The 27,559-nt window shown below is 42.6% G+C and overlaps 1 long non-coding RNA gene across 2 annotated transcripts in view; it reads right to left on the bottom strand.

Moving 5' to 3' along the window:
• LOC136290264 (uncharacterized) overlaps window positions 1-27,559 on the bottom strand; it is a 141,553-nt gene that overhangs the window by 12,344 nt on the left and 101,650 nt on the right. The window contains exon 3 of one of the 2 annotated variants that reach the window (XR_010721065.1): window positions 5,326-5,453. This is a non-coding gene — a long non-coding RNA (uncharacterized lncRNA). Of the gene's footprint in view, window positions 1-5,325; window positions 5,454-25,975; window positions 27,465-27,559 lie in introns of those variants that run through there. The other variant, XR_010721066.1, reaches the window with a different exon arrangement.

The following is a 27,559-nucleotide window of genomic DNA, read 5'->3' as shown; positions in this document are numbered from 1 at the left end:
CAGACCAATTGTTGCTTTTGCTGTTGCTAGGATCTGGCATCTTCAAAAGGGGCTTTAGTGGAGCCTCTAGGAGGGGCACTGACACTGCTAAAATTCCTCGGGATCAAACGACTTCTTTAGAAACTGCTGTCTAAACTGTGATAGTGCTCTACAAATAGAAAAAAAAAAAAAAAAAAAAAAAAAAAAGCTGCAGGAGAAGCCTCCAGGAAAGCATCTCCTGGGCAATGTCCCCTCTCCTGTTCCACCCTGAACTCTGGGAAATCCCATCTTCATCAGTCATTAGGCTACCTTAGAAAGTTTTCCTAAGAGAGAGGAAGCTCAAACACATCAAATCCAGACCAGGGCAATGATTTCAATTAGAGTTTCCCTCTTAAGGGGTTGGACTAGCTCTGAGGCAATGGTGTGGTGGGGACAAAGGGTCTGTCAACAAATCCCACTGTCTACCACGCTTCAGTGTTCACCAGCACACATTAGGGAACAGGAGGGAAGGACTCGAGGCTAGTGCTAGTCTAATGGAAAATGTCCCTGCCCATGACACGGGCTTGGAAGTGGTTGATCTTTAAAGCCCCTTCCAACCCTGACCATTCTATGATTAAAACATTTTCACAACTTCTTTTTCCCTTCAACAGCTGTTCAGGGCAGGAGGACAAACACTCCTTCCAGGCAGATTTGGTCTATCTTTGATTTCTGATACTGGGGGTGAAATTCACATTAATTCATCACTACTTTGGAGACAATCAGCACTGCACTTCTGGAACTGGGGTGTCAACCTCTCCCAACTCTGTGGCAGGAAAGTGCTGCTGGAATAAGCTGCAGCAGCTCCCTGCCCAGCCTTCATTACATCCCTCCACCAAAGCTCAGTGTTTTGATTTGGTTCAACAGGCAGGAATGAAACATTTGAACTGAAGAATGGCAAAGCATTTTGTTTAGGTCAAGTGAAACATCCTGACCTTTCCAAACAGGTTGCTCCCCAAGCAGCTGAATTAGTGAAGCCTGTTTTCTAATGACTTTTTTCCTTTCATTCTGTTTTCCCACCCCCTGCCCTGGCATCATGTTGGTTCCCTGTATCTAATAAATGGGAAGGAGGAAAGGAGGGAAGGACAAATCAGCCTTTGCTTTAAGAGGAGCACTAAAAGTATCTCTCATGCCTGTCAATTTTCAGAAAACATCAAGGGCTGCACCCCTGAGGACACTATCCCACAACAACCTGGAATGGAAGAAACTGGTCCATGTATTTCAGAGTTATTAAGGTTAGAAAAATGGGTGCACATGCACAAGGACCGGTAGCTAGGAATAAAAATATCCGATTTTTCTTTGTTTCTCTCAAAAAGGCCATATTTCCATTTTTATCACTGTGCGAATCAAATACCAAAGTATCAGAATTGCCCACTCTGTTCATAACTGTGGCAGACTGGGCATCTCTGGGGTCCCTATGATAGAGGCAGGATGAGATAAACCCATGAAAGACATGTCTGAAAAATACATTGATCCATCTGCTGTGGGCCTTAGAGTGGTGGAATCTGGACCAATAACTCAGAAGGCTGCTGGAAGGATGTCTATGATTCTATGTCAACCTTGTGCTGGATGAAAAAATGACCCTCCAGTAATTTGTCCAGAAAGTGATCTTGAAAACAAGATCAAAGCATACACTAGTTTCTTTTTCTACTAAATAAATGAGTGAAAACAGGATCTTATATGGGAACAAGTCGTATCAGTGTAGACCTGGAGAACGATATCACAACCTGTTCCTCATTTTAACAAGGACACAGCCCCAGCTGGGCAATACTGCATGGAGAGGGAGCTGTTAACCCTGTCTCCAGCTCTGAACAAAATCCCTGTGCCATCTCATGTGCCTGCATGCTGGGCTGTCACATCCTGCCACCTGAGCAGGCCCATACCTGTGACAAGATCTTTGTGTTCCTCTAGGCTACCTAAGCTGATGAGTGCTGGTGGTTTTTGGCTGGAATCTGTAACTCTGATTCTCTCCTGCATATCACCAGAAGAGGAGAAGTGTGGAGCTGAGGGTGTAATGCCTGCTCCTTGGGCCAAGGGCACATAAAGCCGCGTCCCACCTGGAAACCACCTTGCCAAGTCAGCACAGCACCATATCCTAAATACACCACACTCATTCTAACACAGGTATGGAGCAGAGCTGGTTTATGTTCACCCTGCTGGGAGCACAGAGCGATTTGTATTAGTCTGCACTCTTTAATCTACACGTGTTTCCAGGTGCCAGCTGTGTGGATTTCTTCCCTAGAATGATGACCAGGCAGTGGTTTGAGAGATTCCTGATAATTCGCCAGCACAGGGCAACAGGGTTTGCAAACATCTTCAACCATGATCTCACAGAAATTGCTGAATTCTCCAAACTAAGTTATTCAAAAAAAACCTCTCTGTCCTTGAGTTGAAGGTAAGCAATTACGTGGCTCATTTTATGTCATTCAGGGGAGCTTGCAGAATTCCTTATTGTGACACTGCTGCAGAGTCAGGACAGCAAGAGAGGTTCAGGGAAGGGGGAAGATGAAGCTTGGTGGAGTCCCTCAGCTTCACCTCTTGGGACAGCATGTGGGAGCTCTTCCAAGAGCCTAAAAGGGTGGGAGCTGTATGTCCTGTGAGGACAGTATGCTACCTGAGCAAGAGTTGTTCTTGTGCTCATGAGCCTCATGAAGCCACAGAGAAGGCGAAGACATTATTTACTTCTCAGAGCCATGTAATTTAACTGATGCACTCCTTTAAAAAGTGTGTGAGATGACACACAACATGCCTGTAAATACAGAGGCACCCCCTGCAGACACAGAGAATCCAGCACTCTCAGGGCTGCCCTGGATCCTCACTATAAAACAGGAGAGCAGAAGAAGTGCCACAGTTCATCCAATACTGACGCGTGCAGGACACTTCCCAACCGGAAAACTGAAAGCCTGGTGGCACCTGTTGAAAACCTCCAAGGAAGAAAAAGTGTGTTTGTGTTTATCCATGTAAGGATTCCTGAGAACACTATTTAGCCACACAGCTGAGGCTAACCATACACAACCTTGGCAGAAAAGGAGTTTCCTTCCCTAACATCTGGCTTTCATCTGGGCAGACACACTCAGCTGGGCTGTTTGTTTTATGAACCCCACCTGCACCTCTGTGCCTGTGCTTCTCTGCCTCTGTGGGCAGGCAGCGCTGAGTGTCTGCTGTATGTTAAAAAATTCAAAAATTAGCTTAATTAGCTCCTGCTTCCATCTATGGTGCTACAAGTGCAGAGAGCTTCCAGTAACTTAGTGAAACGACTGGTTGGTTTATACAGAGAGCACAGCTGAGCCCAGAGAAAATATTCACATAGAAACTATTCATAGAAAGTGGCAATCTGATTCTAATACCTGACAAAACCCCTGCTTGTGCAATGGATGCCACTGGGCATTAAAATACATTATGAGAATCTTAAACACAGATAGATTTGTTGCAAGCATCACACTGTTTAAGTGTCCACTCCACCCTGCCACCTTTTGGAGTTAAAAGCTCAATGTCTGCACTACACATTGGAATTAAACAGGAGTGAACCACAGCCTTCCTGCATTAGAGGAGGCAGGTAAGGACAGAGGTAGCCTGGGAACGACACATCACAACCAAAAACCATGCAGATTTGTTTTCCACATAAACCTCTGCTTTTCCCATTTAGAAAGGCAAAAGATGAGCCTGTGCTGATGGAAAAGGGGAGCTCTTTAGTTTGTCAACTAGCAAATGGCTCCAGTAGGGGGAAAAGCAGAAGGTATATGGCTTGCTTTATATAATACCTAAATTATAGTTATGTTATGTTGTTATGTTATGTTAGGTTACACTACATTACATCATATTGTCTGCTTTATGATTATATACATGTACACATACAGATACCTATATAGATATATGTCTGCGAACAAATGAATGGTCAGCAGGATACATCAAGCCGTTGAACCAACAAGGTTTATCAGTGCAAAACACAATCCTTGTCACAGGGAGATCAGATCACTGACATCGGTATTGTATTTGCAAATCTGCTCTTTGCTCCTCTAGACTTTCTAATCAAAAGAGATCAGATGTGCCTCTGTTTACTGATGTACATGTAGCCCTTATGTTCTCCTTTCTTTAATTTTGTGGGCTCTGGCACTACAGCTGGTTAGTGAGCCCTCTTCCTCTCACTTAAGTTTGCAGATCTCTGGCACATGCAGGTTAGAACTGCAGAGAGTAGCAAGAGAGCTGGGCCACTGAAATTCATGGCTGCTCCAGGAACCTGCAGCACAGTTCAGATACTGAGTGCCCAGTGGAACCTGGGCACGCCCTTCTTGCTAAGTGGGTAGAGAAAGAGGAGTGAAAATAAGTATGGTCATTTCAACAATTCTTCACACAATTGTTCTTCCTCTGCCTTTTCCAGGCACAGCCCTTCCAGCAGGTGCTTGGGGCTTCTTGCTTTGCTCAAAGGGAAGGAAGCAGTTGTCTTTAATGTTGTATCTGCAGGAAACAAGTGAAGGTGATATTTCAGAAGTTCCAGGTGGTGGTTCCCACTCTCAGGGTCTACCTGGAGAAGCAAAGGGCTCCTTGAGTTCAGCTCAGAGACACATGGGGTGAGGTTGGGTTGGCAAGTCTGCATAGGCTGCTTTGCCTTGGGAGAGTCTCTGTGCCTCCCAAATGAAAGGTTTATGGAAATTCAGCATGCAGGGCACTGGAAGTTGGCTTGGAAGAACACAAGAAAGAAGCTGAGGGAGCTGACTGGGACCTGTCTGGGATTTGCCAATCTTCTTCCCCCAAAGAGAACAGATATTAGAACAGGTCCACCAAGGGGAAGGGAAGGGCAACAGAGAAGAGGAAAGAGTAAGAGCACACACAGTATAGGAATTAAATTTACTGGCCTTGGGCAAGTGGGAAACTTGAGAAAACTGGGGATCTCACACAAGCTCTGACCACATAGGCTCAGGAGTACTTCCAAAATAAACATGGAAAGCATATGAGCACCATGCTCTGCTCTGGGAGGGTGGGTGGAGTGAGAAGGGAGCAGTTCAGAAAGGAAGAACTGGTAGGAACTCAGGAGGCAAAATTGTGTCTAACTCTATATGACAACAACATAAAAACTTCTCTGTCGTACTCTTACAGGGACTTTCTGATATTTTCCTTTGGTTCAGGACTCCAGTGACTACCTGACATTTTAACCTGGGCAACAGACTAGTTGTGAGGGGTGGTGGCACAGACTTTTCTTTGTCGGCTCTCAAAATCTGAGCAATGACCACTTAAATGTAATTTTTAAAGCAATGTACAGCAAAACAGGAAATAAGATCAACAGAGATTGATTTATTCATTTAACTCTCTCACCTGTGCCTCCTCCAGGCACATCTCTGGGTGACCTGACTGCACTTTCTAGGAAGAAGTAATACTTCTGAACTTTGTTCAGTGCTTCTTTCTTGGCAAGACGGTCTTGCACCTCCCAAACATAGAATCATCTGAAATCAGAGAGAAAAGGGTTTTGAAGCCATGATCATATCACCCAACATAATATGGACTTCAGATATGAAAACCAAAATTTTCATTCATATTTTGATCATTGAGCTAAAGGAACTTCAAATGTCTCATAAATTTGGCTACCTATAAGACTGATTTTTTGAGCCAAACGGGATGGTGTCACTGTGGGGGAAAAAAAATAGGGACAAAAGTGGTCCAATATCCATTAAATCTTAAGATTCAGCCATTTGTCATTAGTTTCTCAGATACGTGTATCTGCATTTGCCATTTAAGTAACGGAAAAATCGTTTATAATCAATAGTGGCAGTAGTTAAAGAGTGCAAAAAGATAAAGGGTGCTAAAATTTTGACTCTAAATTGATTGTCCCAGGTTGAAATTTCTATCTTATGCACATACGCACAGAAAAGAGTTCCTAAAATAACTGTACAGTGGTGTGCACTTTAAAGGCAAAACAGAAAAGCAGCAGCCCCAAATCCCACCAACACAAAGTGACCTCTGAACTCTCATCCAGGGAAAAGCTGGGAGAGCTGATACTTCTGCACACAAACCAGTTCTATCACTGGGCAGGAAGATGCTCCCCATGGGACAGTGTGAGCCAGGTACAGCATTCCAAATGCACATCCAAACATTCCTGGTGTGTGGCTCTGAACAGCTGGACAAACCTTCTGTGGAAATGTGCAGATATCTCCCCTGCACTGACAGAAGAAGGTTGTCACAGCTGCCCAGAGTGGGCAGCAAGGTGAATCCAGGCACATTGCACTGGGGAAAGAAGTTCCTGGGACTCCTGGGAAATTGCTGTTCTGCTTTCCTGAGCAGGGAGAGCAGCACAAGGCAGCACAAAGGATTTAGAATCAATTAGGCTGGAAATTACTCTTAAGAGCATAGAGACCAACCACAGGCAGTACAGAAGCCTCCTGGCACACTGCAGGGTGGGAAGCTTGGCCCTCCTGAGGAAGGGCCAAGACACCTCAGGGTCAGCTGGGACAGTGGGCAATGGGTGCCTGCCCAGAAATAGTCCAGCTTTGCCATGGAAAGGACACTGGAAGCCACAACAACCATTAGCTCCAAGTATTGTTTGACATGTGGGAGCAACTTGCTCACTGAGTGTTTTGACCTTCATCAGGCCGTGTACAGGAGGCAATATTTTGTAATCTGCAGGCAAATTGAGCTACTTCTTAGCTGGAGTACAATAGGTCAGTGCCCCACTGCTGAGCATCACATTTCCAGTGCCATCATTTCTCTTCTACCATGACAAAAACGTCCAGAATTTGATTATAGCTGCATCCTGGATGATTTGTGCAATCAGTAACCATAAGCTATGGCTCCAAAGATTAGGAGACGCCCTATAAATTATGTACACACAGAACACGGCAGCTGAAACATTTCTAGAAAACAAATCTTAAATCAGACTTGTTTGTACAGCCCCTGGAGATCTCATCCTTCCCCAGAATAAATGAGAAGGGCTAAAGGCATCTCTGTGGTTTGCCTGCTGCCAAATCAGTGCGTGTGAGAAGTGAACTTGTGGCTCCTACTCTACACTAAATTTGGGAGCACGCGTTTTGCAATATAAATATTTTGAGGAAAGAATAACTATCTCAATGTTAAAATAATATAACTTTAGTCTGGGTTGAGGAACTAATAGAGGAAATTTTGCCATGTGAAACCCGACAGTGCCACAATGCACTTATAAACAGAACTAGTCTGGGTTAAAAGCTATATCCCAAACACTAAACAAAGGTTACCCCACGTATAAATAGGGACAAAAAAAAAATGTAGGGAGTCATGAGTTCCACTTTGAGTAAAGATGAGCTGGCCAATGAAAAGAAAGCATTGCCTTTGCTCAGATCGGCATGATGCCATTTATGACCTCATTTAAACAACAAAATATCAGAAATACTGACTATAGTACATATGTTTTTCTGAGTCATGGAGATAAACCAAATGAAGTTAACTGGAGTAGCCTTTAGAAGAGCCAGCCTGAGAATGGTTTTTCCTTCCCCAGAGGTTTCCCTGATGCTCCTTCTGCCAACTAAAGCCAGCACATCTGCACAGGCCCAGGTGAGTGGTGCCGCCACTGGGCCAAATTTTTCTCCTTCCTCCTCCATACCTAGACTGGGGACTCCACAGAGGTATTCTGGGGTCAGGGAACTTTCCCTGCTATTAAAAGTTGCCCTCAAAATCAAACCTGAAGCTTTTGATATCTTTGTTCTACATTGCAAACTAACAAAGGGGACAATAATAATTAACCCTGCATTTCAAATGTTAATTACAGAGGCATAGGTCTGATAATAAAAAGTACATTTCTAGTGAACTTTAATTAACCTCAAAGCCTTGCCTTACTCTACTTTTAGACTTATTAATAGTCAATAGAAAAATTTATGATATTTGGATTTGAAACACAAATGTAATGTAAGGGCAGATGAGTTGTAAGATAAAGGAACTGTCAGTTTGCCACTGAAATATTTTGCTTGAATACACAGTTATAGCACTATTACTCAATACATTTGAGTCATTATTTGCTAATTTTGCTGATACTTAAATACACATAGAACAGCTCTTGGGAGCATCACACATGATGAAACTATCATATATATATATATTGAAATCCTATGTACATGGGGGGCAGCTCAGGTTAATTGAATGCTGATTGAGTGTTCAGTTTGGCTGAATGCTCCAGACAGATCCACATTCATCACTTCCAGGGTGAAAATTCATCTTGCCCTCACTAGTTGTTTCCTAATCAGCTGACTGCTCAATTCACTTGATTGCTCCCTCTGACCACACTATGGCTGGCTGCATCCTTTGCCTCCCAATCACACTAATTGACCACTTAGTCAAAAATATTCCAGGTTTCAGTGCTCTGCTCACAGCTAATTGCACCCTAACGTATAATTTTGGCTGAGCATTCAGAGTGCATTTCCAGGATAGGCACAGTATTTTAGGAGACACTTGAATTAGAGGATTAGTGGAAATAATCTGCATGAAGGCACCACGTGTGGTCCCATGATCCTACAAAACCTGGGAGACAGCAACTAATTTAGAGTCCGTCCAAGAGCTTGGGCAGAGAGCACAGCTGGGTCTGTATAAGAAATCACAGTGTTTCAAACAAAATTTACCAACTGAGTTCTGTGCCAAACTAGCATCCATCCATGGAAAACTGAAGGCCTCTCCCTTTTACCAAAATAAGGTTCTGTTAGAACTCTAACCATGTCCTCTGCACTTTCCACATGCTATCCAAAATGAGAGTTATTAGGAGCCAATGAGATTTAATACATAAATTTAAAAGCAGGGTATCAAGGAGTGACTCTCCTGCCATCAAACATTAAAATAACACCATGTTATTTGCAATAATAACAATTTGCACAAACAGCAGGGAGCAAGCTGAATAGAGCTGGGAAACTTATCTTTGTCAAGAAAAGTGTCTGTTGTCAAAAAGATCGAAATTAATTTGGGAAAGTGCATTCTAGTCAACACTTTGTTTGCATTACGTGCTGCTAGTGCAAATTAAGGGCCATATAAAGCTTACCCAAGGTTGTTAAAGGTTTGTTTGCTGCCAAGAAATTAGTTTCTTAACACTAACCATTTCTGACAAATCAAGGAAATCCAGCATGTAAAAACAGCAAGCAATTTGCTTACCGAAAAAATGTACTGTCCTCTATATTTAGAGATTTACCTACAGTTTTGTTCCAGATCTACTTTTAAAGGCATAGAATTTTGCAGATCTGACCTTATTCCAGATGACTCTGGAGTACTAGGAAGCACAGCGCAGAGACTATGTGCTTAGAAGGCAGAAAAACTCAAAATGTGGAAAGCAGAATTTCTGTGGGGCTTTCCCAAGAGATTGCTTTGTGTTATCCTGCACCTGGTGTAAGCCCAGAGACTCCACCTGCACACTCAGAGATGGAACTCCCTGAACCCCTCTCTGCAATACTCAGAATATTTCTTAGTTTTCACAGAGTCATTAAATTAATATGAGTATATTATACTGATATTAACAATACCAATAATGTTGTGCTAATAGGTCTTCACACAATTTGAAGGGACAGCAGAGGGCACATGTGGTCTTACTACCAAGAAAGAGCTATTTGAGAGAGGAAGTTTTCAGAAGTAGAAACTTTAGCATCTTCTGTGATATCAAGCATTGGAAGAAAAGAGCTGTCCTCGTCTCCTTAATTATAACTTGTAACAGTGGTAGGGCTCATTATGAAGGTGCTGTTAGAAACTGCACGGCCTAACTAGTTCCATGAATCCAACAGGATTGGAGGTCAAAAGCGATATATTCGTTTGAATTCTTGTCATTCTGAGATAATTTAGGGTCACCTTACCTTACCTAACACGTGTCCCATGCCCAGGCAGGGCCTTTGCCTGAGCCCCCAACTGATGGAGATGCATGAGAGCCCCTGCACACATTGGAGATCAGGCCTGTTCAAGGCTCCTCCTACAGAATTTGGGCCAAGAATCAGGGATTTTAAAGCTTCCCATTGGTCCTGGTGTGTTCAGAGAGAGGCTGTAACACCCCTGTGCTCTGTCCCATTTCCAGATGCCATCATTTAGACCTGCGAAATTCTTCCAGCACAGGTGCTTTGCTAAGCTGAGGACTTAACACAAAGGAGAGAGACCTGGCAGGCCTGAGTGGGGTAAAGTATTTAGAAATTATAGAACACACTAATTTATTTTTTTTCTTCCTGATTCCTACGGCACTTCCCATCAGGAAGTGCTGGAGTACCTTCAGGGTCCAGTGTACAAATGGAAGCAGCAGCAGTAGCTTTGAGAGCACGTTTAAAATGCAGTCTCTGTATTTATCCACCTCTCTGGGTGGATGTGCAGGTGCTGTCGAACACCACGTTGCTATGGCTACTCCTGGAGCACTACCTGAACCCACTGTGTGCCAAAATCAGCCCAGGGGGAGCCTGTGAGAACCGCAGTCAGCACAATTAATGAAGGGCAGAGCTGCTCTGAGCCACCATCCACAGCAAACACACTTTGGGCAGGTGATGCTTTGGGATTTGCAGTCCTAGAAGCACCTCTTGGGAGAAAAAAAAAAAAAAAAACAAAAACAAAAAACAAGCAAACCTGCAAGATTTGATTCACTTTTACTCCACTTCAGTTTCAGGCAGTTACAAAGACCCAGCCCCAGGATCAATGCAGCATGCCAGGCTCAGGGAGACAACAACCATGGTCCAGGAGGATCATTAACATCATTAACAACACTGCTCAGGTGCACAGCTCCTTGCACAAGCATTTTCTACTACTCACATTGTTTTTTTTAACTTTGGTGTTTTTCACCATGCACTGTCTGATCTGTTTTGCTTTCAGCTGCCCACAGGCATTCAAAAATGAAAACAACAGTTACGGATCTGAAACCTGTAATGCCAGAATTCAGATTGAAAGTACTATTTTCAGGGTGTGAAAATTACATTTTCAATTGTCAGATTGGCAGGACATGTGTGCACAAACATTCATAGAATCATAGATGAGTTGGAAGAGACCTTAGAGGTCATCTCATTCCACACCCTGCCGTGGGCAGGGACACCTTCCACTATCCCAGCTTGCTCAGAGCCCCATCCAACCTGGCCTTGGACACTGCCAGGGATCCAGGGGCAGCCACAGCTTCTCTGGGCACCCTGTGCCAGGACCTCAGCACCCTCACAGGGAACAATTTCTTCCTAACACCTAACCTAACCCTACTCTCTTTCAAATTGAAGTCACTCAAGTGATAAAAACGATTTAAAAATCAATAACTCCTGTTAAAAGGTAATATGCAGATAAAGCCATTACATGAAGCAGTTACTGAAAAATGAACATATACAAGTAAATAAAATGGGAAAGCTTTAGGTTATGCCATGACTCTGCCTTGTCTTTACTCAAGCCAGTCAAGAAATTACCAAGGTGTTGAGAAAATGTTGTCATTGCTGCTGCTATTTCTAAGGGCACCAGTAAGTGAAGAAATTTGACTGGAAATTCCAAACTACCATTCACAAACAAACGTTCACAAAGACAACCTTCTCCTGAGAGGAGTGGGAACTTCTCTGGTCTCCTGTAGATACAAACACATGGCAAGAACTCACACTTTTCAGAACACAGTGAGACACCTGGCATTATCCAAGTACATCCTCACCTCCCTTTCCTACCTGATTCCCACAATGGTTTTCTGAGATGTGTCATGAGTTCACTGAACTGCCCTCTCTAAAATATATTATTCCATTTGGTGTTATATACTGCTTATATTTTATTAGTTATTTCTCTGATGGAATAAAAATACTCATTATAGTGTTGTAGAAAGCTGTTACAGTGTTTGTGTTGTGCTTGGTTGCACCAGAGCAAGCAGGATTCAAAAGATAAGAGGCTTTCAGTGCATTATTGCTCTAAAGATAACCATTGCTGTTTTGATTTCTGTTACATTTACCCCTAGAAGCCCCACCAAGATTGTACTAGACAGTTTTGAAATCCACAATATGAGATTTGTAACAGATCTTTTTTCCCACCCTCGCACATGAAGCAAAGGCAGACGGGCAAATTAGACACAGAAACGAATGTAGCTTCTCCAGGGAATGATCTCTGTAGGGGTAAAATCACGTCTCCTGTCTCACATGAAGTCCTCAGCCACTAAACTGCATCATCTCTGCTCCTCCTTTGTATCTTGTATTACTTGTAGTAATTTCTCCACAGAAGACATTTATTGTGCCTTTCAGGTTACATCAAATAGTGTGGAAGGTACAGATCTGTACCACTGAAAAATCTGGCTTATTTGCCCATCAAAAGGTGCAAAAATTTTCAGAGAGGGTCCAGTGCAGTCACTGGAAGAGGGATGAAGAGAAATAGTGCGCATGAAATAAAACTGCATGTGGAGAAGTCATGTGTCTCTCTGCAAATCCGTGTTTCAGTGCTGCCTGGTTCATTCCTTTTCCAGGTGCAAATCAAGTTCTCAGTATAACCCAAAATGTTGGGGGCAAACTTTAGTCCTCCCCTGCCCACCTACAGGCTTGGAGATGATTTGCATGAAGCTGTTTTGGCAATATTAACAAGGTGGTATTCACCTAAGCAAGAACCTGCTTTCAGAATTTAGTAGACTTTACTGGAGGTCAGTGGGATATGGGTTCCCCACTCATAGGAACATCAGTTCCTGAGGAATTCTCATGTATCCAAAAATTCCCCAGCTCAAAAAGGGCAGCAATACCTTTGCACTTTGCTGTAAAGAACAGAACAGTGCACAAAAGTATTATCTAAGTGCAAGCCTGACCCAGAACATCAGAGGCAGTTTTCAAACAGCTGCATCTGTCTCCAGTGAGTCCATGTGCCTGTGCACAAGGGTGTGAGTGTTTCAACAACCATCTTGGTGCATTTTTATGGATGGCAAAGTACAAAGCTGAATTCTTATTAAACATTAAAAAAAAATTATTAGGTATTTTTGCACAGCTTAAAGACATACTCTTCACTTGGTGTGCAAGTATTATTACTAACCCTGTGAAAACTGCTCAGAATAGAAAGATAGGTCAGGGAGAGAACTTCACAGAACAGGAAAATATTTTTCCTCAAGGATGAATCAGACTTAAAATTTGGTGTTGAAAATAAAAGGAGCATGTGGAAAAGATCAGAATAATTACATTCTTTGTCATCAAAGAGCATAAGTGAGGTTGCTGCTCTCCTGGAGTGAGAAAAAGCTCAAAAGCATATCACAGAAAAGAATGGGACTTCCACAAGATTTCATGGGTGACCAGACACCTCTTCCCCTGAATGCTGACCTGGAACACCTGCAGAACACTGGAAAAATCCCCCAACAGGCCTTTGTGCCGAGGAGCAGCTGCCCTGGAGAAGGATGTGAGGTTCAGGCATGAGAGTCCACTTGACTCCTGCTCAGGTTGTGGCTAACCCAGCTCATGTTAAAGGCTGATGTAAGCTGGGAGCAGCACCATCCCATCAAAGCCAGGCAGAACAGGTGGCCAGGAAGGGCCCCTCTGCACTCACCATCACCTGAAAAATGCAGCTGTTACCTTTTGTCTGGCATTTTCCACAGAACTCACTAACTTCTGGAAATGGCAAAGTCGAAACCTCCAAGCTGGAAGGTATAAAACTTCAGCTTACCCCAAAAGTTCTTAAAGCAGATCCAAGAGCAGCTGGACTGCTGACATTTTTGTGTTTCCTGGTGGGATACCGGGGATGCCCACACAGTGATGGAGCAGGAAGGATGAGCACTCTCACCACTGAATAGGGAACTAATTCTTTTTTTTTGTTCATATGTGATAATATTAAGAGTCAGGGGTTATAAGTTAGGAAATCATACAACTTGAATGGTGGCTGAGGGAATTAATGCAACAGACAAGTCACCAAAAGGCAATTGAGCCCTTGTTTGTCATCTTTGTTCAATGATGAGTTCATGAAAGAAAGTTTAAATCACAGATTGCACTGTCCTGTAAATGTGAGAGGTCTGAAAGGACCCTGACAGTCAGTGCAAAAGATCAGGCTACAAAAATTTGCTGTTCTTCAACTCTTTCCCTTCATGGCTGTGACTTTTTGGAGCCAGAAAGGATGGGACAGCTTTGCTGTGGAGGATCAGTGTCCTCCTCTGCTGGTTTTCCCTGCACTGCACATGGAAAGTTCCTCCTCCTGTTACAGCAGCCTCTTTGTGTTTAATATTTATAGCAATCTCCTTCTGCTTAATTCACAGCATGGATCCCAGATGGTTGAACAGCCAGAACCCTGCTTTGCTGGATGGTCACAACCAAAAACACACAAGAAGATCCAATTTCTTGTGTGTTGAAAGAGGTCGTTGTTGGTCCTCTCCAAAAACCAGCACAGGAAGTGCCTCTCCAGCTTTGTTCTTTTCCCACTGAGTCTCCCTTTTCCCAGCAGTGCTGTTAATCTGATTATTCTGTACATTATAGTGATGCAGATTAGGACTGAACATATATTTTCACATGCCCATAGTTTAACATCCAGTAAAAAAAAAAAAAAAAGCTCAGAAGTATTTCTTAAAATGACTCATACATTTTATAAAATATCTGTATCAATTAATTGCTAATAAGTAGTTCAAAGCTGACTCAGAGCTGAATTAATAATTTAACACTCATAACTTATTCAATTAATTCAGTCTCTCTGCTTTTTTTTTTTTTTTTTTTTTTTTCCTGGAATGACTTCTCAGGAGTTATTTTCTCTTTGTGTCCAGGCAAGGATCTTCAAGTCTGTCATTTTGAATTAAAATCTTTCCCTCTCCTGAAATGTTATTACTTCACAAGATTGATCTTATACAATTTATTGCAACTATTTCTTAGTAAAAATTCAAGTGCTGTTGAGAATCATGATGAGAGAAGTATATGTGTTTTTTCATGAGAGTTGAGAGTCATTCTTTTCATTCTAAGGAATGTTTAAAAAACCCTCTCAAACTCTGCATTTTTCAGGGACAGGGAGGCCAGAGAGAACAGGTTATTATACTCACTACTGGAATTTAGGAACCTATCACAGCTTTCCCTCTCTGGCACAAAGAATTGACTGAGGCAGCATCACACTGGAAAAAACAGGCGCCTGTGAGATTACTGCATTTGCAAAAAGATGCACACAGCATTTTAGACACCACAGTGATTTGTTTTTTTCCTTTCTCACTGCAGGGGAATAATGACACTATCAAAAATACACTGAAATCACTGAAAGCCTTTGAGTCCTTTCAGTTGAATTCAGAGGGCTGAGATGCCAATAAATAGAATTGCTTGGCAAACGCTGACACTTTAAGGACAGACACTATATAAATGTTGAGTACTCTGTGTGTACCCAGCTTGACATTGAAGATTTAAATATGTTTTTGTTTCTTTAGCTGGTCCTCAGTAGAGCATCAGTAGAGAGAAAACAAGTTAAAAATGGAGAGAGATGGGGGGAAGTAACAAAAACAGTGACCTTTATGTAATGCACCCACAGGACACCATGACAAGATCCACACATGAGCAATCTGTGACCCCTGTGGCTTCAATCCAGGCTGAAGCCTCACTGATCACAAATAAAGCTGGGAGATACAAACACAGAACTTGTTTCCAAACGAAAAGAAAATAGCAGCCATCATTCCTGGTTCTTAATGCCTGCCTGATGTTCATTTCTCCCCAGTGAAGATGGTGGATCACCATAATGCTTTCTCTGCTTTGCTAGAGCTTTAACTTTTGTATAAAACCACTAACTTGGGAGGAGACTCTGCTTTGATGGTGTCTCTGTTAATTATTTTCATGAAATTTGAATTAACACTTTGCTCATTAAATATTTCTAGAGATGAGCTCGAGGCATGGAATTTGAAGGTAATTTTCTCTGAAGTTCAGGACAAAATGCATCCAAGGTTTTTATGACACTACCTGGGATACAGGACTGAATTTCAACTGGTAGCAGATAATAGAACTGTAAAGGAAATTGTTTTGTCTTTCAGAACCTCTGTTTCAACATGTGAAACTAAAACTACGGACAGCAGTACCTTCCTTTGTGATACAATTTGGTAACTCGAGTTTGGAACCTGGAAATTGTTCAGTGTCATTCCCGGAAAGTGCTCCTGTCTGGCATTTTGGGTTTGGTCCATTTATAATTGGTTCTTTTTGAAATGTTTACTGATTAATAGTAAATATTCAACTCTTCAGGTAATTAGGATGTTGACCAGCACAGTCATACCTACTGGTAAAAGAATTACAAACTTCACAGCATATAGATAACTTGTACCATTTTAAAAATAAATATATAATTCATAAGCAAGAGCACAAAGCATAAAGGATATTGCTAGCCTGGCCTAATTGTATTTCAGCTACAAGAAATCAAAGAAAAATAGGAATCTTTCAGAAACCCGGGAGGCTGGCACTTACCACTCCAGCTGCTTACTAGAGCAGGAAAGAATTCCCTCCAGCCTTGCAGGGAGCAGGAGTTACCAGTTACTGCATTGCAGCACTAGTCCTCAAGCACTGCACAACCCCTGAAAGCCAGCACAGGAAACACAGGCCAGGCAAGAGGCTGCACTCAGAGCCATCCACATCTACCTGGGCATGTGGGGAGAGAGAAAACCCCTTGTCAGAGCTGCAACAACTTCCTTTCCTTCATCCTTCTCCCTGAAAGACAGCAGAGCAGCACTTGCGAGATCCAAGCAAGTCTCACTCACAGTTTGGAGTTCTCTGAGCAGCACTGCTTTCTCCTGGATGATCAGTCAAGGCCAGAACCACTAAGAAAACATGATCAAATTATGCTATGGAATGATTTATGTTTATACACATCTGGTGGGTGGGTACGTTCACATAAAAAATCTGTGTGGTTGATCAAATGTGCCGGTGATGGGTTATAAAACGTAACCGCTGATTGCAGCAACTCTGAAACAAAACTTCGCAGCTCTTTAAAATTAACTGAAGTCCCACTACAGCAAAGTGGCTAATTATTTCTATGTCATTAAGCAGGAGTTTTGTCAGCATGCAGAGACCTGAATTCCCCAGTAACCACAGACTGATTTCAGTGCAAAATGGGGACCAAAATCTCTCAGATGTAGGAGAGAACCTGAAGGTATTTAAAACCTAAACAGACAGCAAACTGAGAAGGGGAGGGGACAGCAGGCTTCATTATATCTTAATTCGTAATAAAAGCTTAAAAAACCCCAAAACAAAACAAACTGTAAGGCAAAGGGGAGCTTGGGTTTGGAAGTCCCCAGCTGGAGCACTGTGCTGTGCCTGCGAGGCAGAAAGGGAAGAGGATAAGGAGCACAAAGTGGCTCAGGGATGACCACATTGCTTTTCCTTTAACTCCAGAGGAACACAGAGGAAGCTGGCAGATTAGGGGTGAAGGTAGGCTGGAGGAGGGAGACAGAACCCTGGAGCACTGGTCAGGTCAGGGCTCTGATGGACAGGACTGCAGAAGGGCTAAAAGACAGCAACTGTGGATAGGCTGTTGTGGTGAAGAGGGGTTGAACCTTTCAGGACAGAGTGGAGGGGAAAAAGCAAAAACAATGCAATTGACTCTTTATTCCCTGGTGCATGAAGGGTTAAAAAATAAAGAGAAGAGAGATGAACTTTTGGAAAACTCCAGTGGTTTGGATTCTGTTCAAGGCTTGGATCAACCCATCCCATCTTGAAAAAACAGGACAATGGTGTCCACTTGGCTCAGCTGCAGGCTCTATGGATTTTTATTACCAATGGCTGGAGTTCAAGACAAGTGAATTGTAAATAAGGAGAAATGAAACACAATAAAATAGTCTCCAGAGATTTACCTAGAAAACATCTGGAGTTTTGGCACTAACATATAGAAATCTATACCAATGGGAATGCAACATATTTCTGTGAAGTACAGTAAGAAATAGCACAGATAAACGAGAAGTTAAGGCCTCATATATATCACAATATTTCAGCTCCTTTCAGTTGTGTGAGTTTCCAAGACTGTGAAGTCCTGCCAAATATTTCATTGTTACCTTATTAGATGTTCTTGGTTTACTACCTTTTGCTTTGTAAAGCACTGATTTAGTGTCAGTCAGTGTAATTTTTAAAAACACAACCAGATGTCCTGTTCATTTAGCATATGAGAAAACCACATCGGAAACATGTGTTTTTATGCATTCCAACACAGACACCAAGATTTCTTTCTCCTGCTAAAACAGTCTCACTCCTGAAATAAGTCCCCCTTTTATCTTGGACATCAAATGCCAGCATTGGTGTGCAACACTATTCTGATCTTTGCAAGCTTTCCTTAGTGCTCCTATTTAGCAAAAAGATCTTTAATTTGGGGTTTGTCTCCTGGATTCCCACAGAGCTTTTCATTTCCTTTACAATGGTGACATCATTGTTTGCATTCTGGACTGACCTGGCCCGCTCTCTTTGGTGGCAGGGGATGCACTTGAGGCCGGGGGCCCTAGCAGAGCTGGAGGTAGCCAAGCGTAAGGGAATGCTCCAAACCTACCCACGTTGTTTAGGGAAAAGGGTTTCAGCGCTGTCAGCACAACAACCTCGGGAGCAAAGGTTAAGGAACCTCCCAAAATTCAGTCTGCGTGGTGCTCAGCTCAGCAGGGACGTGCATCTCCTCCCAGTCAATGTTTAACTGGCTCCATTCTCCTTTTGCCCAGGGGGTGCAATATCATCCTGTTTAAATTGAAGAGTGGAAAATGAGCCACTCTGCACCCGATGCAGAGAAAGTGAAAATAAAATTATCTCCACACTGCTGCAACTCAGAAATCCATTGCTTCCCAATGTTATTTTTCAAAGACTAACACACATCTGTGATTAGCAACTCCTCTGGAATGACAGTGAGTTTGGAGGTTACTCCAAGCTGAGAGCTGCTTTTGTTTGTGGTTGTGCTCTTTCTGTGGCCATCTGGGAGATTATTCCGATGATTCGCAGCCCTGCACTTATATTGCCTTCCAAAAGAGTAATTCTGCATTTGACTAAATCTGTAAGTTTTTTTCTAAATATTTTGATCAAGAACAACCAAGCCTGGATGCTGCCTATTGTGTCAGCACCACAGGACTGATGAGTCTTTCTGTAGATGTTTACAGTAACCAGAACCAAGCTGGGAACACAAAAACACTAAGGTGAACACAGCCTCTCACCCTGCCTGATGTGAGCACAGAAGCATCTCTGTGCCTCTCTTATTTTACAGATCTGTTTCTGCTGTCTGCAAAGACAATAAATACCCTCCAGAAGACCCCCCCAGGCTAAGGGGGAGCCCAGCACCCGTTATGCCCAGAGCCCAAACTCTGGGCTTACCTAACACAAGGACAATCATTTCTGGGAATTACACCATGACTGAGAACTAAAATGCTCCTCCAAAATCTGGCTTCAATAACTACAAACCCAAAATTCCATCTGAATCAATAGCCCAGATGTTCCCAGCCCCAAGCCCAGCTAGGAAGAAAGCCAGGACTTGAAGTCTGGGTTGATATTCATGCCAATCCTCCATGAGCACAAGCCCTGCCCTCACAAAGTGAGCTCAGACAAATCTCAGATGTTGCTGAGCAAACCTACAGGAGATTGTGTCACTGTGCAGCCCCAGAGCTCTCTGCAGCTTAAATTTTCTCCCACAAAGGTAATCATATTTTTCGTCTTTCTTTATTAACACTTCTAGCACAGGACCAGGGGAATTGTTTCAATCTGAAGAAGAGTAGATTTGGATCAGATATTAGGAAAAAATTCTCACCCTGTGAGACTGCTGAGGCCTTGGCACAGGTTGCCCAGAGAAGCTGTAGCTGCCTCATGCTTGCAAATCTCCAAGGCCAGGCTGGATGGAGCTCTGAGCAACCTGGGATAGTGGAAGGTGTCCCTGCCCATGGCAGGGGGTTGGAATGAGATGATCTTTAAGGTCCCTTCCAACCCAAGCCATTCTATGATTCTATGATTCCCTCCCAAGCTCCTCATACATCGCAGGTTGTGGCAGTGGCAGCCACTGTATAAATCTTGAGCTGTTGGACTGGCACAAAACAGCCAGGGAGGTTCAGGCCTCACTCATGGATCAGCTTCCCCTACAGGCCCCACTCTAGCACAGGAAGGACATTGGTTAAAAATCAACATCAAGAACAGGTTGTTCCCCTTAATTGTACCTTGCTCATGCCCCAGATGTTGCAATCACTGTGTCCAAAAGGAGCCAGGAGAAGTGGCTGGGATGCCAGCTAGAGGGTCCTGCCATCCTGCCCAAAATTGAATTGCGATGCTGGATGATCAGCCTCTATCCCAGCTTTTGTGCTGCACCACGTGTGGAGACAAGGCATGTGGAGAACTGCTGAGAAAGCTGGAGGCTCTGGGAGGGCAGAAGACCCTGACACTCACACACTGCTGCCTGACCAACAGCCTCACAAAGAGCCCAGGATAAAAGCTGTTTGCATGGCAGTTACCACAATTTCCCCATGGATTCCAGAGCCTGCTGCACCCCTGCACTGGAGGAAAGGGGTCTGGCCAAAAGTCCATCAGCTGCAGTTACAGGAACAGAAGCAGAAACCTGAATCTCATGTTCAACCACTTAAATAATCATGGACTCTTTGATTCTGTAATTACTGGAAAGAGCCATCACTTTCTTCCCATTTTCCAACCACCAGTTAACCGGAGACTCTCATCTGCATCATAATAAAAACCCCTTTCTCTTAGTGATCATGCAAAAATGAGAATGTAGACACTATAATCATGTTAGAAATGGTATTCAATTAATAGTTAGCTAAAAATTATTCAAATGGTGATTCAGGGAATGAATAATAAACGGGAAATGGACCAATTAAGGAAACGGACAGGCTAATGGCTGCAGTGCAACAAAGTGAGCCCAATGACAATCTGATAAATTAATAGAAACCTTCTAGGCAGGCTGACACATAAGGAGCAGGGGAAATAGGAAGGTATGGATAATTGACATTCTGAAATCAGAATACAGCTCTGTCAGGAGACAAAAGGAGAGCTTTGAGCAAGCAGAGCCTATGGAAATCAGACATCACCCTTTGACACCTCACAGAGCTCTACAGGGATGTTTCAAGCACATTGCTCTGACCACTGTATCAAGTAGATGCTCGCTTCAGGTACATACAGGAAGTTTCTGATATGAAAAAAAGACATAGCCAAAATCTAAATAAGAACAGAAGCTGTCCAGAGCAACTGACAGAAATTAACACAGTTTAGAAAATGAGCATTTTGCTTTAAAACGAGCAGCACAGGCTAGCTGGGGACTAGCTGGACCACTGAAATAACTGTCCTTGTAGTCTCAGCAGCCACGGAATACATACTGAGTGCAAAAATACAGAAATAACATTGCATCTATGAGTTAGTTGCCAAATTATGCCCCTGCACTCCAACATGTCAACCTTAAAACAGTCTTGTAAAGGAAACATACAGAATTTCCACACCAGGCTACCATTCCTTATGACTTCTCATTAAGAATCTCGTTTCGGTGTTTGATCTCAGCCAGATTTTCTTTGTCACCTCTTGAGGAAACAATCTGATGTTTCACCCCCAGGCCAAAGTTATAAGCATCTGGAAATGGTTGAAAGACAATATTAATTTTGCCTGAAAAATACCTTTGCTAAGTGAAGCCTTTATCTACAATAGAAACACAAAAGTGTAAAGGAACAACAACAGGGTGTATGCCATCATCACTTTTCCCGAGGGGTTAGAAATCCCTCTTTTTCTGTCCCTCAGTTTTTCCATTTACTCAGCTCCTTTGGGATTACAGCTACTTGAACACAGCCATCCCCCTAAACTTCCCTCCACTGAAAAGCATTACATTATATGAAACAATAACTCACAATGTATTTTTTTCACTGCAATAAGGTGCCCCTAGCTGCTGGAGCACTATGACAGAGGACTATAATCCCCCTCTTGTTCAGAGAGAGGAGGGGAAGGAAAGGACCTGCTCCAGGTTCCAAGTGACAGTAAGAGAAAGTTAATAGGTGGCAGCACAAAACTTCCAAACCGGCAAAAAACCTTGCAAAACCAGCAAAACAGGAAAGTCAGTTCCTTTCATATCATCGTTTCTTCAGCCTGCCTATTACCTATGAATAACAGAGGTCCTATTCATTGTGCTGGAGCAAAGCAGCCTTTGCACTAAGTGGTCCTTGCAGTAATACAGAGCAGTGCAGAATTCTGTGGCTTGGAAAACTGGTTGGTTTACTTATAATACGTTTATGTAGCCATAAATTCTCATCAGGAATTACCCCGAAATTGCAGCGTGTTTTCCAGGGTCATCATGTTACATGAAACGTTCAGCCCTTCCTGGGGCAGGATAATCTGAAAGAAACACAGATATGCCTCAAAGCAAAACAATTAAAGGAGGCTTTTGCTGGCTCCCAGGATTCTTGGTGTCATTGAGTTTTAGCACACATTCACTTTTAATACCTCATTTTATTTCTAAGGATATTTTAAAAGGTCTTTGAATGCTTTCCACAGCCCATTTCTCGCTTTTCATGTTATGTTTAAGATTCAACCCTACTAAAACATGAGCATTATTTTTTAACTTTAAGAACTATGTACCAGTGACACACATGGAGATTTAGACGGGCAAGTTAAGGACTACATGCAGGAGTCCACAAAAGCATTTCAGTGCTGAGCCACACAGCTTTCACTGTCTGCCTTAGGCTTTCCAGAAACCAAAACTTTTCCTGAAGAGCCTCTTACCCTGCAATTTTGCCAGGCACAAAGAGCAGATCAGACCTTTGTGGGTGCTGTTCTGCTATAGAATTTTCTACTTTTTCAGCTCTGCAGTGCCAAGATCATAAACTCTGCTCTCAGTTCCCACCATTTACTTGATAATACATGTAATTTAATGGTACATGGTCATGATTGTTTTTAGATGAAACAGATTTTCCGAGGGGGTTCAAGTTATGATCTAAGACTTGGAAATTCCAGCTGAGACAGATGTGCATAATGCTGGGTTTGTTATCAGTGTAAAATTTTGCCCTCTTATAAACAAGGTTCTGAGCACTTGGTGTGAATCAGGGCCTGGCATAAAGAATGTAAAAAACCTGAAACTCAGACTATGATCATGGCAGATCAGGGGAAGTCACAGGGCTCAAATCTACAGGTAGAAATCAGTCTCTTCTTCTGGTCCTAAAATCTGAGCAGCCACTTCAAAAAGAGATCTTCTCACAGTGGCTCAGCACCTCTGAACTTTGTACACACCTCAAAAAGGAAAGGGATGCAAAAAAACCCCAAGCACAGGGAAATGGCTTAGCTATGCTGCTCCTACTTATTAAGTTCAATTCAATTGATAATACAAAACAAGCCTGCAGAGCATCCTTCTCACCAAAGGAATCCAAATACGCCCCATTGTTGAATGTACATGCTCTGACAAAAATTTGATTTGCCATGAAAACAAGAATGCCACCTACCCACATAATACAGTAATAAATGTTTTTCCTCCCCTGTGTGTTTAAAGCTGCAAAATACATAAGCACACATGCACACACACAAATACTAGTCCACAAGAAATAGCTCAGAGCTTTAGTTTCAATTTCCATGTCTAGATGAGTATCAGGTAAGAATCTGTTCTCAGTCTGAACCATCACATCCTTCTGGTTTTTACTCCCAAGCTGGTTTTACCCCCAAGCTGGATACTGAATGTCAAATACAGTAAGAGCAGAATTGAGATGAATGCAATCAGACTCAGAAATCTTTTCATGAATGTTCTCTGTGGAAGAATGAAATATCCTGCTACCCCTCTATCAACATGGAACACATGAAAAACAAGCAAAATAAAATCAGACCTCTAATGCAATTGGTAGAGTTGCTACTGTCCATGGACTTCTGTAATAAGGCTTGATATTGATGGTCTCAGAAAGTCAGATCATCACTCTCACAGAACTTAAAAAAAATAAATTCTGGCAGTGGGAAACATATCTCAAGGAGGTATTGTTGGAAAATGAGTGGGAATATCTGGGAGCTACAGTCAGAGCATAACTGCTGAAGATCCAAACTAGATCCAAATCTTTATTTTATATATATCTGTTTTATTTCACATCATCTCCACTATCTGTTATATAAAAATATGCTCATAATGTACAAGGCACTGCATGCTCCAAAACATCTCTTTTCTTTTCCCAAACTATATAGATGTGTTTTTGTGTCTCTCTATTTACATTTCAATTCTGAGTAAGTAGATGTGCTCAGACAGTACCCATCTGAGTTGAAAACTACCTAAGCCTTTCCGAAAAAGGCTTCTAAATTTTGCTAGCTACAACTCAGTCTATTTAAAGCCTTCTCTTTAGGATTGGCATTTGTCCTCTGCAGATGTGGATCTTTTTGTAGCACAGTTTTACTGTGGAGCAGATAGATTAGTTTACCAGCAGTACCTGACTGGTGTGAAAACAAATAATACGGATTGGGATATTTTTGGGAAGAGAAAGCAGAATTTCTTTTCTCATTTCTGTACTTCATTAGGGCATTCTTTCTTTTTATCCTTTTCCCATGAACAACAAACACTGCAAAGATGACATGTTTTTATGCTTCATGATATGATCTTGAATTAATGTGCTGGAAGCAACAACAGATCTATTGCAGCCCTCAAACTTCCACCTATTTTAATTTCCTGGAATCATACACCTGGGAGCAGAGATCACCATCAAAAACTTGGAAACACACAACATATGATAAGGAAAAATTATGGAAGTGTTTCTAAGAAGTGCTGGATGCACATCTTTGTCCAAAAGTTCTCTTTGTATCTGCTTCAGAGGGCAATTCTGGGAACACCCTTCCTCCTCAGAGGCTGCAGGGGCAGTTTCAGCACAGACTCTGCAAAGCTGCAGCAGGTACTGCAGGGCCCTCACTGCTGCAGCGCACCTGTGACAAGAGCATCACACACGAGCACGAAGAGTGGACAGGCATCCATCCCTTCTGCAGCTTCATTTCTTCCACTCCTTTAGGCACCTGTCCTGCTGTGTCCTCCCTGCTGCTGGAGCAGCATCACTGCCAAATGATGCCTTAAGTTTTACCTTCCATATTTTCAGATGCTGTGCTGCCTAGGGATATAGTTCTGAGCCTCATATTAAGTGCTGGAAAGCTCTCTTCCCAGAGTAGGTAGACAAAACAAATGCTTTTTCTGCTAAAGACCAAGGACAACTTTCAGGCCCAAAAGCATAAACAACGGTGGACTGAAGAGAGAAAGCAAGAGGGATGGGACCTCACAACCTGAAGCTGTAATTGGGCTATTAAACCCCAATATGCAAATGGTCCAAAGCTTATAAAAATGTAAGACCTTATGACTCGTCAGCAATTTTATGACCATTCTAAGTCTATCTTGGGTGTAGCCCTGGTCAGGCTCTTGTCCTGCCTAAGGTATATCCTAAAGGCCTTTCAATAAATACCTACTTTATTCTCTAGGTCTGTCCAGTCTCTGTTTCAGGTCAGCCTTCCCAAGGCATCAGTTTCACTTCCACAGCAGGTCCTTGACTCAAAAATAGAACAGCCCCACGTGGCACCTGATGCCTCTCTTGATGTTGCTGTGCTCAGGACATCTCCCAAGCTGGGGTTCAAAACCAGGTGTTCCTTGTAACACTGATGATCCTGGCAGGTCCCTTCCAGCTCAGCATGTTCTGTGATGCTGTGATTAATTAGCATTTGAGGGAGCCTCTTGCCAGCAGGTTCTCTGCAGCCACAGGCCATTTTCCACAGGAATATACATGGGCTGTAAAATATCTTGCGCTCTCAGGAGCGAGCTGGAGTCCAGCACTGTAAATATTTAATTACTCTCAATGGTTTTACAGCCTGAGGCAGGCTTGTGGCTAGCTACACTGGTGTGGGAGACCCTGAGAAAACGTGGGATATTGCATTTAAATGGAAGCAGTCCTTCCCTCAGTTTTAAAATAGGTACATCTAGCAAAGCATTTCAGGCGTTTCAAACTACATCTCCAGAACTGCAAACACCCCCACATCCACTGGATGCTCACTTTGAGTCTTTATCAGAATAAACCTGAAGTAAATCACATTTTATTACATGACGAGTCACACAGTAATAGCAAAATGTGTCAACTCCTCTAAGTTGTTTCCCATAGCCATTATCACATGTATTACACACACACACACACGTATGAATGCACGTATAAACACCCACACATACAAATTTCACTTTATTGTTGCTCTTTAAGCATGTACAGTCGCACATGAGTAAACCTTAACTTAAATATAGGAGTTAATTTCCCTGACAGTTTCTTGGGAAGTTCAGATTTTTTTTTTTTTTCCATAGCTCTTCTCTACAAGGCATAAATAGGGTAAAAAAAGAACTGGTCTTGGCCAGACAAGCAACTCTCATTGCCAGACTGTTTAAACCTTTTCTCTTCTTCAACCAGGATCCTCCTTTTCTTTCTCTAGGATCACTGCAACAGAAACTATTTCAAGTACACTTACTCAAATGGTTTGCAAAGTCCTCACAGTTGTCTGTGAAGGTGCTAATGCTGAAGGCAAATAGATTTTATTTTTCTCTCATTGAAATGGACTCAAAGAGTCACTTACTCTGTCTCAACTGGAAAAAAAATCACAGCAGGAATGGGCAGAGGGAAGGAAATAAAAAGAAGAGAGGCCATTTTTTTAATCTAAACCTTGGACCAGGCAATCAGGGTGGACACAGGGCTGCACCTCTGCTTGGCAAGCTCTGCTTTGACAGTGAATATGGATAAAACACACTTCATTTCACAAGCATAATTTTTTATTTCAGGGGGCCGGTTTTGGTTTTTCATATTTTTTTTTTCTTTCAGATTCTTTCCAAAAGTGCTGCAAGCCCACAAACTGACTTTTCAATCACTTTTTTGTGCTCTCCTCACTGAGGGTAACAGACTCGTGGAAAAGGCTGCTGACAACTGTTGTATTGCTGAGCCAAACCTATTTATGCCAAGATAGATTTGTTCATTCTTTCTCCCCCTCCTTCTGCTCCCAATATTCTCCTCTCCCAGACTTTTAATAAGGCAGAAAAGCAATGATGCAAATGAACAGAGCCTCAGTATGACCATATGCACATCACCCCCAGTTGCAGGATCCTGCAGAACAGCAGTTAATTTTGTGTGTTGTATTTTATGTCACACTTATTAGCCTGAAGCGCAGCAATGCACGTTTCCATTCACAAGAGAACTTCTTCTGAATAACAACGCCATGAATGGGTAATAATAAAGGTATATTCCATGTGCCAGGGACCATGCTAATTAGCAGACTTGGAAATCTCTGTCAAACACTATAAAATGTTACACTGTTTATATAAATGTTTAATAATGGAAATGATAACAAACTGAGTGGGGATGGCTTGGGGAAAACAGTCATTTGAGCAGTTTTCTGAGCATGAGTGATGAAACAAAAAAAGAGGCCTTCAAGTCAATGTTTCATCTGGCTGACACATTTGAGTAAAGGCTAGTCCCAGTCTGCAGTTTAGCGCACTCTAACAGGTACAGCAGAAACACTGTGAGCTTGGTCTCTTTTGGGGCCAAAGACTCTATTTCCCAGAGGGATCAGCAGCCCCTGCACTGCAGCAGGAAGACAGCAGGCTCCCAAAAGTGCCTTTTCATTCTCGGTGCTCCTGATGGACACAGGACACCCCCCACCTCCCCAGGCATTGCTCTGAAACAAAAGCAGCAAATCAGAGAATTAAGAGCAGGATACAACAGCAGCAAAGCCAGCAGGCACTGACAAGGCTTTCAGAATCTCAGGTGTGG

This window comes from Chamaea fasciata, unplaced genomic scaffold, assembly GCF_029207755.1.
Source record: "Chamaea fasciata isolate MVZ Bird 193981 ecotype frontalis unplaced genomic scaffold, bChaFas1.0.hap1 SCAF_5, whole genome shotgun sequence".
NCBI classification, from domain to species: domain Eukaryota; kingdom Metazoa; phylum Chordata; class Aves; order Passeriformes; family Sylviidae; genus Chamaea; species Chamaea fasciata.
This window is presented reverse-complemented; position numbering and strand designations above follow the sequence as displayed.